We start from the raw sequence: 10,186 nt of genomic DNA, 5'->3' as shown, positions 1-10,186 counted from the left end.
TATTTCTGAATATCCATTTGGTGTCAATAGAATTCTTGCATTTAGGTTTAAGTACCAGCTTCCATACTTTCCTTTCAAATTAGTTTAACTCTTCCTGTATAGCTAAAACCCAATCATGATCCAACAAAGCATCTTCTACCTTCTTTGGCTCTTCTTGTCATAGAAAGCTGCTGTATAGACATTCATCTTGAGTTGCTTTTCTTGTTTGCACTCTTGAACAAAGAGAAAAAGAGAAAAAAAGAAAAGAAAAAGAAAAAAATTTGTGTTGTGCATAATTGATCACTAGTGGGCTCTTTAATACTCGAGTTATTAAGTTCTACGGGACTTTGTACCTAGTGACCTAAGGATTTTATATTCTGGGATCTGCTACCCTAACGCTCGTTACATGGGTATTTGTATAAGTCTTTTGTGGATCTCACTCATTGCATGATCAAATAATCATGTTGTGTTTTTTATGTGTTAAAATAAAAGCATGAATCCTTGTATAACTCCGATAAAATTGAAGTGTTGTCAGTCATTTTGAGTTTATCGTTTATTCTGTTTATAACCTTGTGATTGTCTTGATGGGTGGTGAGTTATGAATATTGATCTAGTTTCGAGAGTATATTCGTTAAGCAATTGCACACACGCACGTTTTTGGCTTGTAAGTTGATTTGTGGGATTTAATTGAACTTTGTGCGAATAATTGCATTCATTGAGATATTGCTCACTGGTTGGTTTAGTTAATCTGAGGGGATCGTTGCATTCATGTTAGTTGCATTCATGCATTTTTATTTTTCTTATTTTTGAGTCTATTATGCTTGAGGCAAAGCATCGATTCAAGTTTGGGGGTGTGTTAAGTGGCATTTATGTCCACTTAGAACGCTTTGTAAAGGCTCAAATTGGTGTTTTGTACTCAACTTATTTGTGTTTTTGATGTGCTTTGTAGTGTTTTGTATTTCAGGGCATAGTCGAAAGCAGGAATGGTTTTACATTATTTTTATGCTTGAAGAGTGTTAGGATGGAGCCTCAGTTAATTGCGCGAAAGAAACCAGCACGAGAAGTCAAGGAAAGCAGAAAAATCAGTATTTTCCAGAAGGCCAGGACGGCCGTGCTACACTTGGGAGCGGTCGCGCTACTTTGGCAGAAGCGGCCGCGCGGGATCATAGAGCAGTCACGCTAGGTCGAATATTTTGAATCCTGATTTGAATAGAAGACTGATCTGTTGGACTCCTGATTGGATGGGCTGGTATTTAAAGACTCCAAAAGACGTTTCTTAGATACGAGAGCTAGGAGATATCGGCGATAAGACCTAATAGCTCAAAGCAACGAAGGAGAAGAAGATCTAGTTTTTACTTGTGATTCTTTGCTTAAGTTGTAATCTTGGATGCTTTTTTTCTCTATTTGTTTGAACCTAATACTCTTGTTAATGTACTTTGATTATTTATTCAGTTTATAAAGACTTAGTTTATTTACCATGCTTTCATCGGAACCCAGAGTGATGATGAGTTAGGTTATGAACTAATCGTTATTGTGGGATTCTAATGAATTTACTTCTGGATTTCAATAGTTAATTGATTCAATACCTAAGTGTGTGGTGATTGTATGATATCCTAATATTGGTTGTGCTTATTCGTCTTATGAGCATCGCGAACTTATAAGATAGCGTGTTAATCTCTATTGAAGCGATAGTGAATTTAAAGGTTTAGAACTTGCGATGCTATCATAGGTTCATGTATTTATAATGCATGATTCGTAGGTAATTTTAACCATCTTACTTGCCCTATGTAATCACGATAGATAACTTGCACATTAAACCTTTATGTTGTCAAATTCTAAAGATATATAGGGTATCAACATTATTGGTGTCGATTCAGCTTCTACCTCTTTTGTGGATGTCTGGTAGTAGGGTATTCGTACAAGGACAGTTGATGTTTACTAGTTTCGTGTTATCTAATTAGTTGTCATCACTATTTCATGCTAAGGTTTAGATCAATGACTTTGAATGAAGTAGTAATGAAGTTAGAATCCCATGTTTGTCTCATATAAGTAATTCAACCTCAATTCTCTTAGTTATTGTTATTTAGTATAATCTCTTAGTTTAATAAAACACCAATTTGTTATTTGTCTTAGCATTGAATGATAGCCATATCATTGTTGCATAAGTGCATAAATTGAACTTAACTTAAACCAGTCTCCGTGGGAATGAACTAGAAAGAATTCTATGTTACTTGCGAACGCATATACTTGCATGTAATTTTAGCGCATTTTTTCATCCTAACAAGTTTTTGGCGCCGGTGCCGGGGACTCAGTGTTAATTTTTAGTTTATGTGTTTGACATCAGTGGCCGTTAAAGTTCACTGACTCGTATATTTTACTTATTGCTTGTTTGTATTTCAGGTACTATAAAGAGCGTTTATGCTAACGCGTTCTCGATCTCGAAAGAGAACACTGGATAAAGCAGAGGAAGAAGTTGAAGTAGTTGAAGAAGTTCTTGCAGAAGTTGAGAAAGTTAAAGAAGAAGCTATTATTGCAATGGGAGAACCAGTAGCGAATCTGAAAGCTTTGATGGATTACTCTCAAGCGAAGATCAATGACATTCAGTCTAACATTGTTAGACCAACCATCGCTGTTAATACTTTTGAAATCAAGGCTAGCATGATTCAGATGGTGCAGAATTCAGTCCAGTTTGGGGGTTCTCCAACGGAAGATCCCAACATGCACATTAGAGATTTCATCGAGATCTACGACACTTTCAAATTCAACAATATTTCTGAAGATGCTGTTAAGCTGAGGCTTTTCCCATTCTCTATGAGGGATAAAGCTAAGTGTTGGTTGCATTCTCTACCACCAGGCTCTATTACTACTTGGGAAGATCTTGCTCAGAAGTTTCTTACTAAATTCTTCGCTATGGCAAAGACAGCCGCAATCAGGAATGCTCTTACTCAATTTGCGCAGCAATCAGGAGAATCTTTATGTGAAGCTTGGGAGCACTATAAGGAGATGCTTAGGAAGTGTCCTCATCATGGGATGTCTGACTGGATGATTATCAATTGCTTTTATAATGGCTTGGGAGCACAGTCTAGACCCATGCTTGATGCAGCATCATGTTAAGCCTTATGGTCTAAGAGCTACGATGAAGCTTATGAGTTGATTGAACTGATGGATGCTAATGAGTACCATAATCCTTCTCAAAGACTATCTCAAGGCAATGTAGCAGGAATTCTGAAGGTGGATGCAGCTACTGCGATAGCTGCTCAGCTTAAGGATTTAACGATGAAGGTGAATTTTTTGGCTAATTATGGAGTCAATCATATTATAAATGTCTATGAACTTTGTGCTGGTGCACATGAAACGGAGCAGTGTGCTATTTCTAGTAAATCAGCTCAGTTCATGAGCAACTTTCAGAGGTCGCAGCAACCAGTTCCAGCCATCTATCACCCCAACAATCGCAATCATCCTAACTTCAGTTGGAGCAACAATTAGAATGCGGCGCAACAGCCCTATCAGCAGTATGCGGCAAAGCAATTCAACCCTCCTGGTTTTTAACAACCATAATATGCACCAAGACAATAACTCTAACTTCAACAATATAATGAAAAATCTGAATTGGAGGAGTTGAGGCTCATGTGCAAGAGCTAAGCGGTTTCTATCAAGACCTTGAAGAATCAAATTGGGAAAATTGCCAACGCTTTGCTAAATCGTCAACCTGGTACACTCCCTAGTGACACTGAAGTGCCAGAAAAGAGGGAATTAAGGAGCAGGTGAAGGCAATTACCTTGAGGTCTGGGAAGGTTGCAAATTCTGAAAAATCTCAAGTTTCGGAAGAGGAAGCCGTGGCTGAAGAAGTGCAAAAGGAAGCAGAAGTGGAACCAAGGAAGACTACTGTGGAACACACTCCTCCTGAGGGTAATACAGGGGAGAAACAAATAGATCCTCCAGCTCCTTTTCCTAAGAGGCTGCAGAAGAAAAAGCTGGATAAACAGTTTGAGAAGTTTCTGGAGGTGTTCAAGAAACTTCATATCAATATACCTTTTGTTGAAGCTCTTGAACAGATACCTAGTTATGCGAAGTTTATGAAAGGTATTATCTCTCGGAAAGTGAAGCTTGATGACTTAGAGACCATTGCTCTTATGGAGGAATGCAGTGTTGTACTACAACAGAAGTTGTCTCCGAAGCTTAAAGATCCTAGAAGCTTCACTATTCCTTGTACCATTGGAAAAATGTCATTTAACAAATGCGTATGTGACTTGCGAGAGAGCATCAGTCTGATGCCCTTGTCAATCTTCAAGAAGTTGGACTTACCTGATCCAAAGCCTACTTATATGACCTTGTAGTTGGCCGATCGTTCTATTACATATCCACGAGGCATTGTGGAGGATGTCTTGATCAAGGTGGCTGAAGAAGATGTGCAGAAGGAAGCTGAAGTGGAATCAAGGAAGAAAAATGTGAAACACACTCCTCCTGAGGGTAATACAGGGGGGGAACAGATCTATCCTCCATCTTCTTTTTCTAAGAGGCTGTAGAAGCAAAAGTTGGATAAGCAATTTGCTAAGTTTCTGGGGGTGTTCAAGAAACTTTATATCAACATACCTTTCGTTGAAGCTCTTGAATAGATGCCTAGCTATGCTAAATTTATGAAAGGTATTCTCTCAAGGAAAGTGAAGCTAGATGATTTAATGACCGTTGCTCTTACGGACGAATGCAGTGTTGTGCTGTAACAGAAGTTGCCTCCAAAGCTTAAAGATTCTGGAAGCTTCACTATTCCTTGCACCATCAAAAAATTGTCGTTCGACAAGTGTTTATGTGATTTGGGAGATAACATCAATCTGATGCCTTTGTCATTCTTCAAGAAGTTAGATTTACCTGATCCAAAGCCTACATATATGTCCTTACAGTTGGCCGATCATTCTATTATATATCCACGAGGCATTATGAAGGATGTCTTGGTCAAGGTGGATAAACTCATCTTTCCTGCTGACTTTGTAATTCTTGATTTCGTGGAGGATAAAAAGATTCCCATAATCTTGGGAAGACCATTCTTGGCTACTGGCCGAACCTTGATTGATTTGTAGAAGGGTGAGCTCACTATGCGAGTGCTGGATCAGGATGTGATATTTAATGTTTTCAATGCCATGAAATTTCCTACTGATAAAGAGGAGTGGTTAAAAGTGGAATTGGCTGATTATGTAGTTACTTCAGAACTTGATCAAATGCTAAAGTCTGATGCCTTAGAGAAAGCATTGAAGGGGAATTCAGATAGTGAAGTTGATGAAGGTGATGAGCAGTTGCAGTATTTGAATGCTTCTCCTTGGAAGAGAAGGCTGGATAACATTTTGAATCTCTTGGATTTTCAGAACTCAAAAATGCTGAGGGGCGTCTCAAGCCATCTATTGAGGAAGCTCCTACACTCGAGCTTAAACCTTTTCCTGAAAACTTGAGGTATGCGTTTTTAAGTGATGCATCTACTTTGCCTGTTATTACTGCATCTGAACTTTAAGGTAGTAATGAGGAAAAGCTCTTGAGAATTATTAGAGAGTTCAAATCGGCAATTGGATGGACTATGGCAGATATCAAGGAAATCAGCCCTTCTTATTGCATGCATAATATTCTGCTAGAGGAAGGAAGCAAACCGATTTTTGAGCAATAGAGAAGGCTAAATCCGATCATGAAGGAGGTGGTGAAGAAGGAAATTCTCAAGTGGCTAGATGCATGGATTATCTATCCTATTTTTGACAGTTCTTGGGTGAGTCCAGTTTAGTGCGTGCCAAATAAAGGAGGCATCACATTGGTTGCTAATGAAAAGAATGAGCTCATCCCTACTCAAACAGTCACGGGGTGGCGAGTTTGCATTAATTACAGGAAGGTGAACAAGGCCACGAGGAAAGATCACTTTCCTCTTCCCTTTATTGACCAGATGCTTGACAGGTTGGCTGGGCATGAGTACTATTGATTTTTGGATGGTTATTCGAGATATAATCAGATTTGCATCACTCTAGAAGTTCAGGAAAAGACTACCTTCACTTGTCTGTTTGGTACTTTTGCCTTCAGAAGAGTTTTTTTTGGGTTATGTAGTGTACCTGCCACATTTCAAAGATGCATGATGGCTATCTTCTCTGACATGATTGGTTATAATATGGATGTGTTCATGGATAATTTTTCTATGTTCGGGGATTCTTTCGATGAGTGCTTGCAAAATCTTGGCGCAGTTCTTAAAAGTTGTGTTGAGACCAATCTGGTTCTCAAATGGGAGAAATGTCACTTTATGGTGCAACAGGGCATCATTCTTGGGCACAAGGTCTCTAGTAAGGATCTTGAGGTGGACAAAGCCAAGGTGCAGGTCATTGAAAACCTTCCTCCACCAATTTTTGTTAAGGGAATCCGCAGCTTTCTTAGTCATGCGGGCTTCTATCGATGGTTCATCAAGGATTTCTCTAAAATCTCTAAACCATTGTGCAATCTATTAGAGAAAGATGTCCCTTTTAAGTTTGATGATGAGCGTCTAGCTGCTTTTGAGAGCTTAAAGAAGAGTTTGATCAGGGCACCTATCATTACTGCACCTGATTGGAATGAGCCTTTTGAAATAATGTGCGATGTGAGTGACTATGTAGTTGGAGTAGTTCTTGGGCAAAGGAAGAACAATATATTTCATGTGGTCTACTATGCTAGTAAGATCCTCAATGGTGCTCAACTAAACTACACTACTACTGAGAAGGAACTCTTAGCCATTGTCTACGGTTTTGAGAAGTTTCGATCTTATTTGCTTGAGACGAGGTGACAGTTTTCACTAATCACGCTGCTATTCGCTATCTCGTCTCGAAAAAGGACTCGAAGACGAGATTGATTCGATGGGTTCTTTTACTTCAGGAGTTTGAGTTGGAGATCAAGGATAGAAAATCGAATCAAGTCGCTGATCATCTCACTCGTTTAGAAGATCCAAGTACAGCTTCATAGGATAAGACATTGATAAATGAGTCTTTTTCCGATGAGCAGTTGTTTGGGGTGCAAGAAGAGGAACCGCGGTTCGCAGACATTGTGAACTATCTTGTGAACAATATTATGCCTCCAGACTTGACTTCAGCTCAAAGAAAGAAGTTGCTTCACGAGGTGAAGTGGTACATGTGGGATGGGCCATTTTTTTCGGCAAGGAGCTGACCAAATCATCAGGAGATGTATTCCGTACAGCGAAATAGAGGGTATCTTGCGAGACTACCATTCAACTGTCTATGTAGGTCACTATGGTGGAGAAAAGATAGCTGCTCACATCCTTCAAGCATGATTCTTCTGGCCTACATTTTTTAAGGATGCGCATCAGTTTGTTGAAGTGTTATAACTGCCAGCGTGTTGGTAGTATGTCCAAGAGGGATGAGATGCCTCTTAATTTGCTTCTCGAGGTTGATGTCTTCGATGTTCGGAGAATTGACTTCACGGGGCCATTTGTCTCATCTTGCAATAATCAGTATATCTTGTTGGCAGTAGATTATGTCTCAAAATGGGTGGAAGTTAAATCTTTTCCGATGAATAATGTGAAGGTAGTGCTAAATTTTCTGCAGAAGCAGATATTCACAAGATTTGGGACTCCAAGAGTTATAATCAGTGACGAGGGATCGCATTTCTGCAATCACAAGTTTACTGCTATGATGAAGAGATATAATATGAATCATCGCATTGCTACAGCCTATCATCCTCAGACTAATGGTCAAGCTGAGGTGTCTAACAGAGAGATCAAGCGAATTCTGGAGAAAGTTATATGTCTGTCGAGAAAGGATTGGTCTTTAAAGCTGGATGAAACTGTTTGGGCGTATCGAACAGCATTCAAGACTCTGTTAGGTATGTCACCATTTCAATTGGTTTATGGAAAGGGATGTCATTTTCCTGTGGAGCTAGAGTACAAGGCTTATTGGGCTTTCAAGAAATTGAACCTTGAAATGGATGCAGCTGGTAAGAAATGGATGCTTCAATTGAATGAACTCGACGAATTTTGACTTCAAGCGAATGAGAACAATAAAATGTATAAGGATAAAGTCAAGAAGTGGCATGATAGGGGTCTAGTGATCAAATCATTTGTGCCGGGGTAACAAGTTCTTTTGTTCAACTCTCATCTTCGTCTTTTTCCTGGAAAGTTCAAGTCAAGATGGTCAGGGACGTTTGTTGTCAAAATTGTGCTTCCGCATGGAGCGGTGGAGATTTTTGAGAATGATATAGGCCAAGCATTCAAGGTGAATGAACAACGTTTGAAGCATTACTATGGAAATACAGCAAACCGTGAGGTGGTTAGTGCCGTTTTATGTCAATTTGATCTTGGAATTCTACGTCAAGCCAACGACGTAAACCAAGTGCTTCTTGGGAGGCAACCCATGTTTTTTGTACATTAGTAGAAGATCGAAGGAAGAAAAACCAGAAGAAAACACAAAAAAAAATCAGAAAAACAGGGACTTTTTTCCAGAAGCACGGTGCGCCCTCGCTGGGAAGCGGGGAGGCCGTGCTGAGACCACAGAAGTTGCGCGTGCCAGCACTGGGAAATAGGGCGGGCGTGCTGGATTAACAAAAACATGGCACGCTCGCGCTACCTGGCGGGGCGGCTGCGCTGAGGCCCTAGACCCGAAAAAAATAGAAAACCGAAAATTCAAAAAAAATAAAACTCCTGCCGATTTTAACTCCTCCCACTACCCTAATTCCTTCTCCTAATCAATTATAAACATCCCATTATCCCCACTAACCCCACTTTTAATTCTTATTCTTTATATATACATACACTTACATACATCCATCTCCATCACTTTTATTCTCTCAAACCATAATTCTCTCTACACATCTCTCTTTTCTCGCTTTATCAATTTCAATGATACCCAAGAGAGCCCGCGCTCAAGTTAGCAGCAACACTAACCCTGCTACTACTGATTCTTTGAGTGTTGGGGGTACGAGGCCTAGTTTTGTTACTCTGGAGGCTGAAGCGGAGTACACGAGGCTGTTGACTAAGAAGATAGCGAATGAGAGGGGTTTTCCTACCTTCGGGTAAGGATGGTAAGCTTCTCGAGATAATTTTGGAGATGGGTTGGGTGTCCTTTTATGAGACACCCGCTTATGTGCCTATGAGTGTCGTTCATGAGTTCTATGTGAATGCGAAGCGGATAAGAATGGGTATACGGTGGTACGGGGGTTGACGGTGGACTATAGCCTGGAGGCTATTCATAGGGTTATCAACCAACCCGAGCGATAGCCAACTCAGGAGGAGTGGGTGAATAAGATGGGAGAGGATTTTTATTTGGATTTGATTGTTACTACTCTGTTTATCCCGAACACGCATCGGAAGTTCAAGAGGAGATCGAATGAATATCTCACTTTCCCTGCCTCATGCATGAACAGGTTCGATCGTGATTGGAATGCTTTTATTTGTGCGAACATCATGCCGTCTTCTCATGTGCATGATGTGACTGTGGATCGTGCAAGGTTGTTTTGGGAGATTTTATAGGGAGATTATGTGGATCTCGGGTCTGTTATTTATCAGGGTATTCTGCGATTTTTGCGTGGGAGCACTACGGGGTCTATTCCTTATGCCTCGGTTGTGACCAAGCTTTATGTGGCAATGGGTGTTCATTGACCCGCACACGAGCAGCTGTAGTTATCGAGCGCCCCCATTTGACAGTTCTACGATCTTGAGCATGTAGGAGTGGTTTGGTGGGAAGGCTGATGAGAAAGGACTTGGGTACACCTATGATCATTTGACGGGTGGCCATCTAGCCAATCAGACATATGCTGGTGGTTCATCTCAGGCCCGCAGAGCAGCATGGAGACATCAGATGGGTGAGGCCGGTTCTTCGCAGCAGCAGCAGCAGGAGGCAGAGGGTAGTGATGGTTTGGGCTCGGTGCAGTTTAGGCATTTGACGAGGTGGATGGATGCGATGTATGAGTCGCATAACAGGTTTGCGCAAGATCTTACTCTGGCATTGGGTACATCTTTTCGAGCCACGGGGGTTGACATATAGTGGCCAGTTTTTGGAGAGTATTCTGTGTACCCACCTCTGGACACTCCACCCGTGGAGGGTGATGATCATTCTGATTCTGAGTAGTTATAACTTGATTCCTTGCTATTAACACCAAGGAAAGTGAAATTTTTAAGTTTGGGGGTGGTAGTTAAGGAATATTTATGTGTGAGTCCATATAGTTTGTATATTCATGATAGTTTAGTTCATATAGTTTGCATATT

General features: G+C 40.5%; 1 non-coding gene across 1 annotated transcript; it reads right to left on the bottom strand.

The window, feature by feature from the left end:
- Positions 1-2,904: 2,904 nt before the first annotated feature.
- On the bottom strand, positions 2,905-3,011 carry LOC141670215 (small nucleolar RNA R71). The gene has a single exon (XR_012554456.1). It is a non-coding gene; the product is annotated as a small nucleolar RNA R71 (small nucleolar RNA).
- Between the last annotated feature and the right edge of the window lie 7,175 nt (positions 3,012-10,186).

Source organism: Apium graveolens, chromosome 6, assembly GCF_009905375.1.
Source record: "Apium graveolens cultivar Ventura chromosome 6, ASM990537v1, whole genome shotgun sequence".
In the NCBI taxonomy this organism is placed as follows: Eukaryota; Viridiplantae; Streptophyta; class Magnoliopsida; order Apiales; family Apiaceae; genus Apium; species Apium graveolens.
The sequence above is the reverse complement of the archived record's forward strand: the minus strand, read 5'-3'. Positions and strand labels throughout refer to the sequence as shown.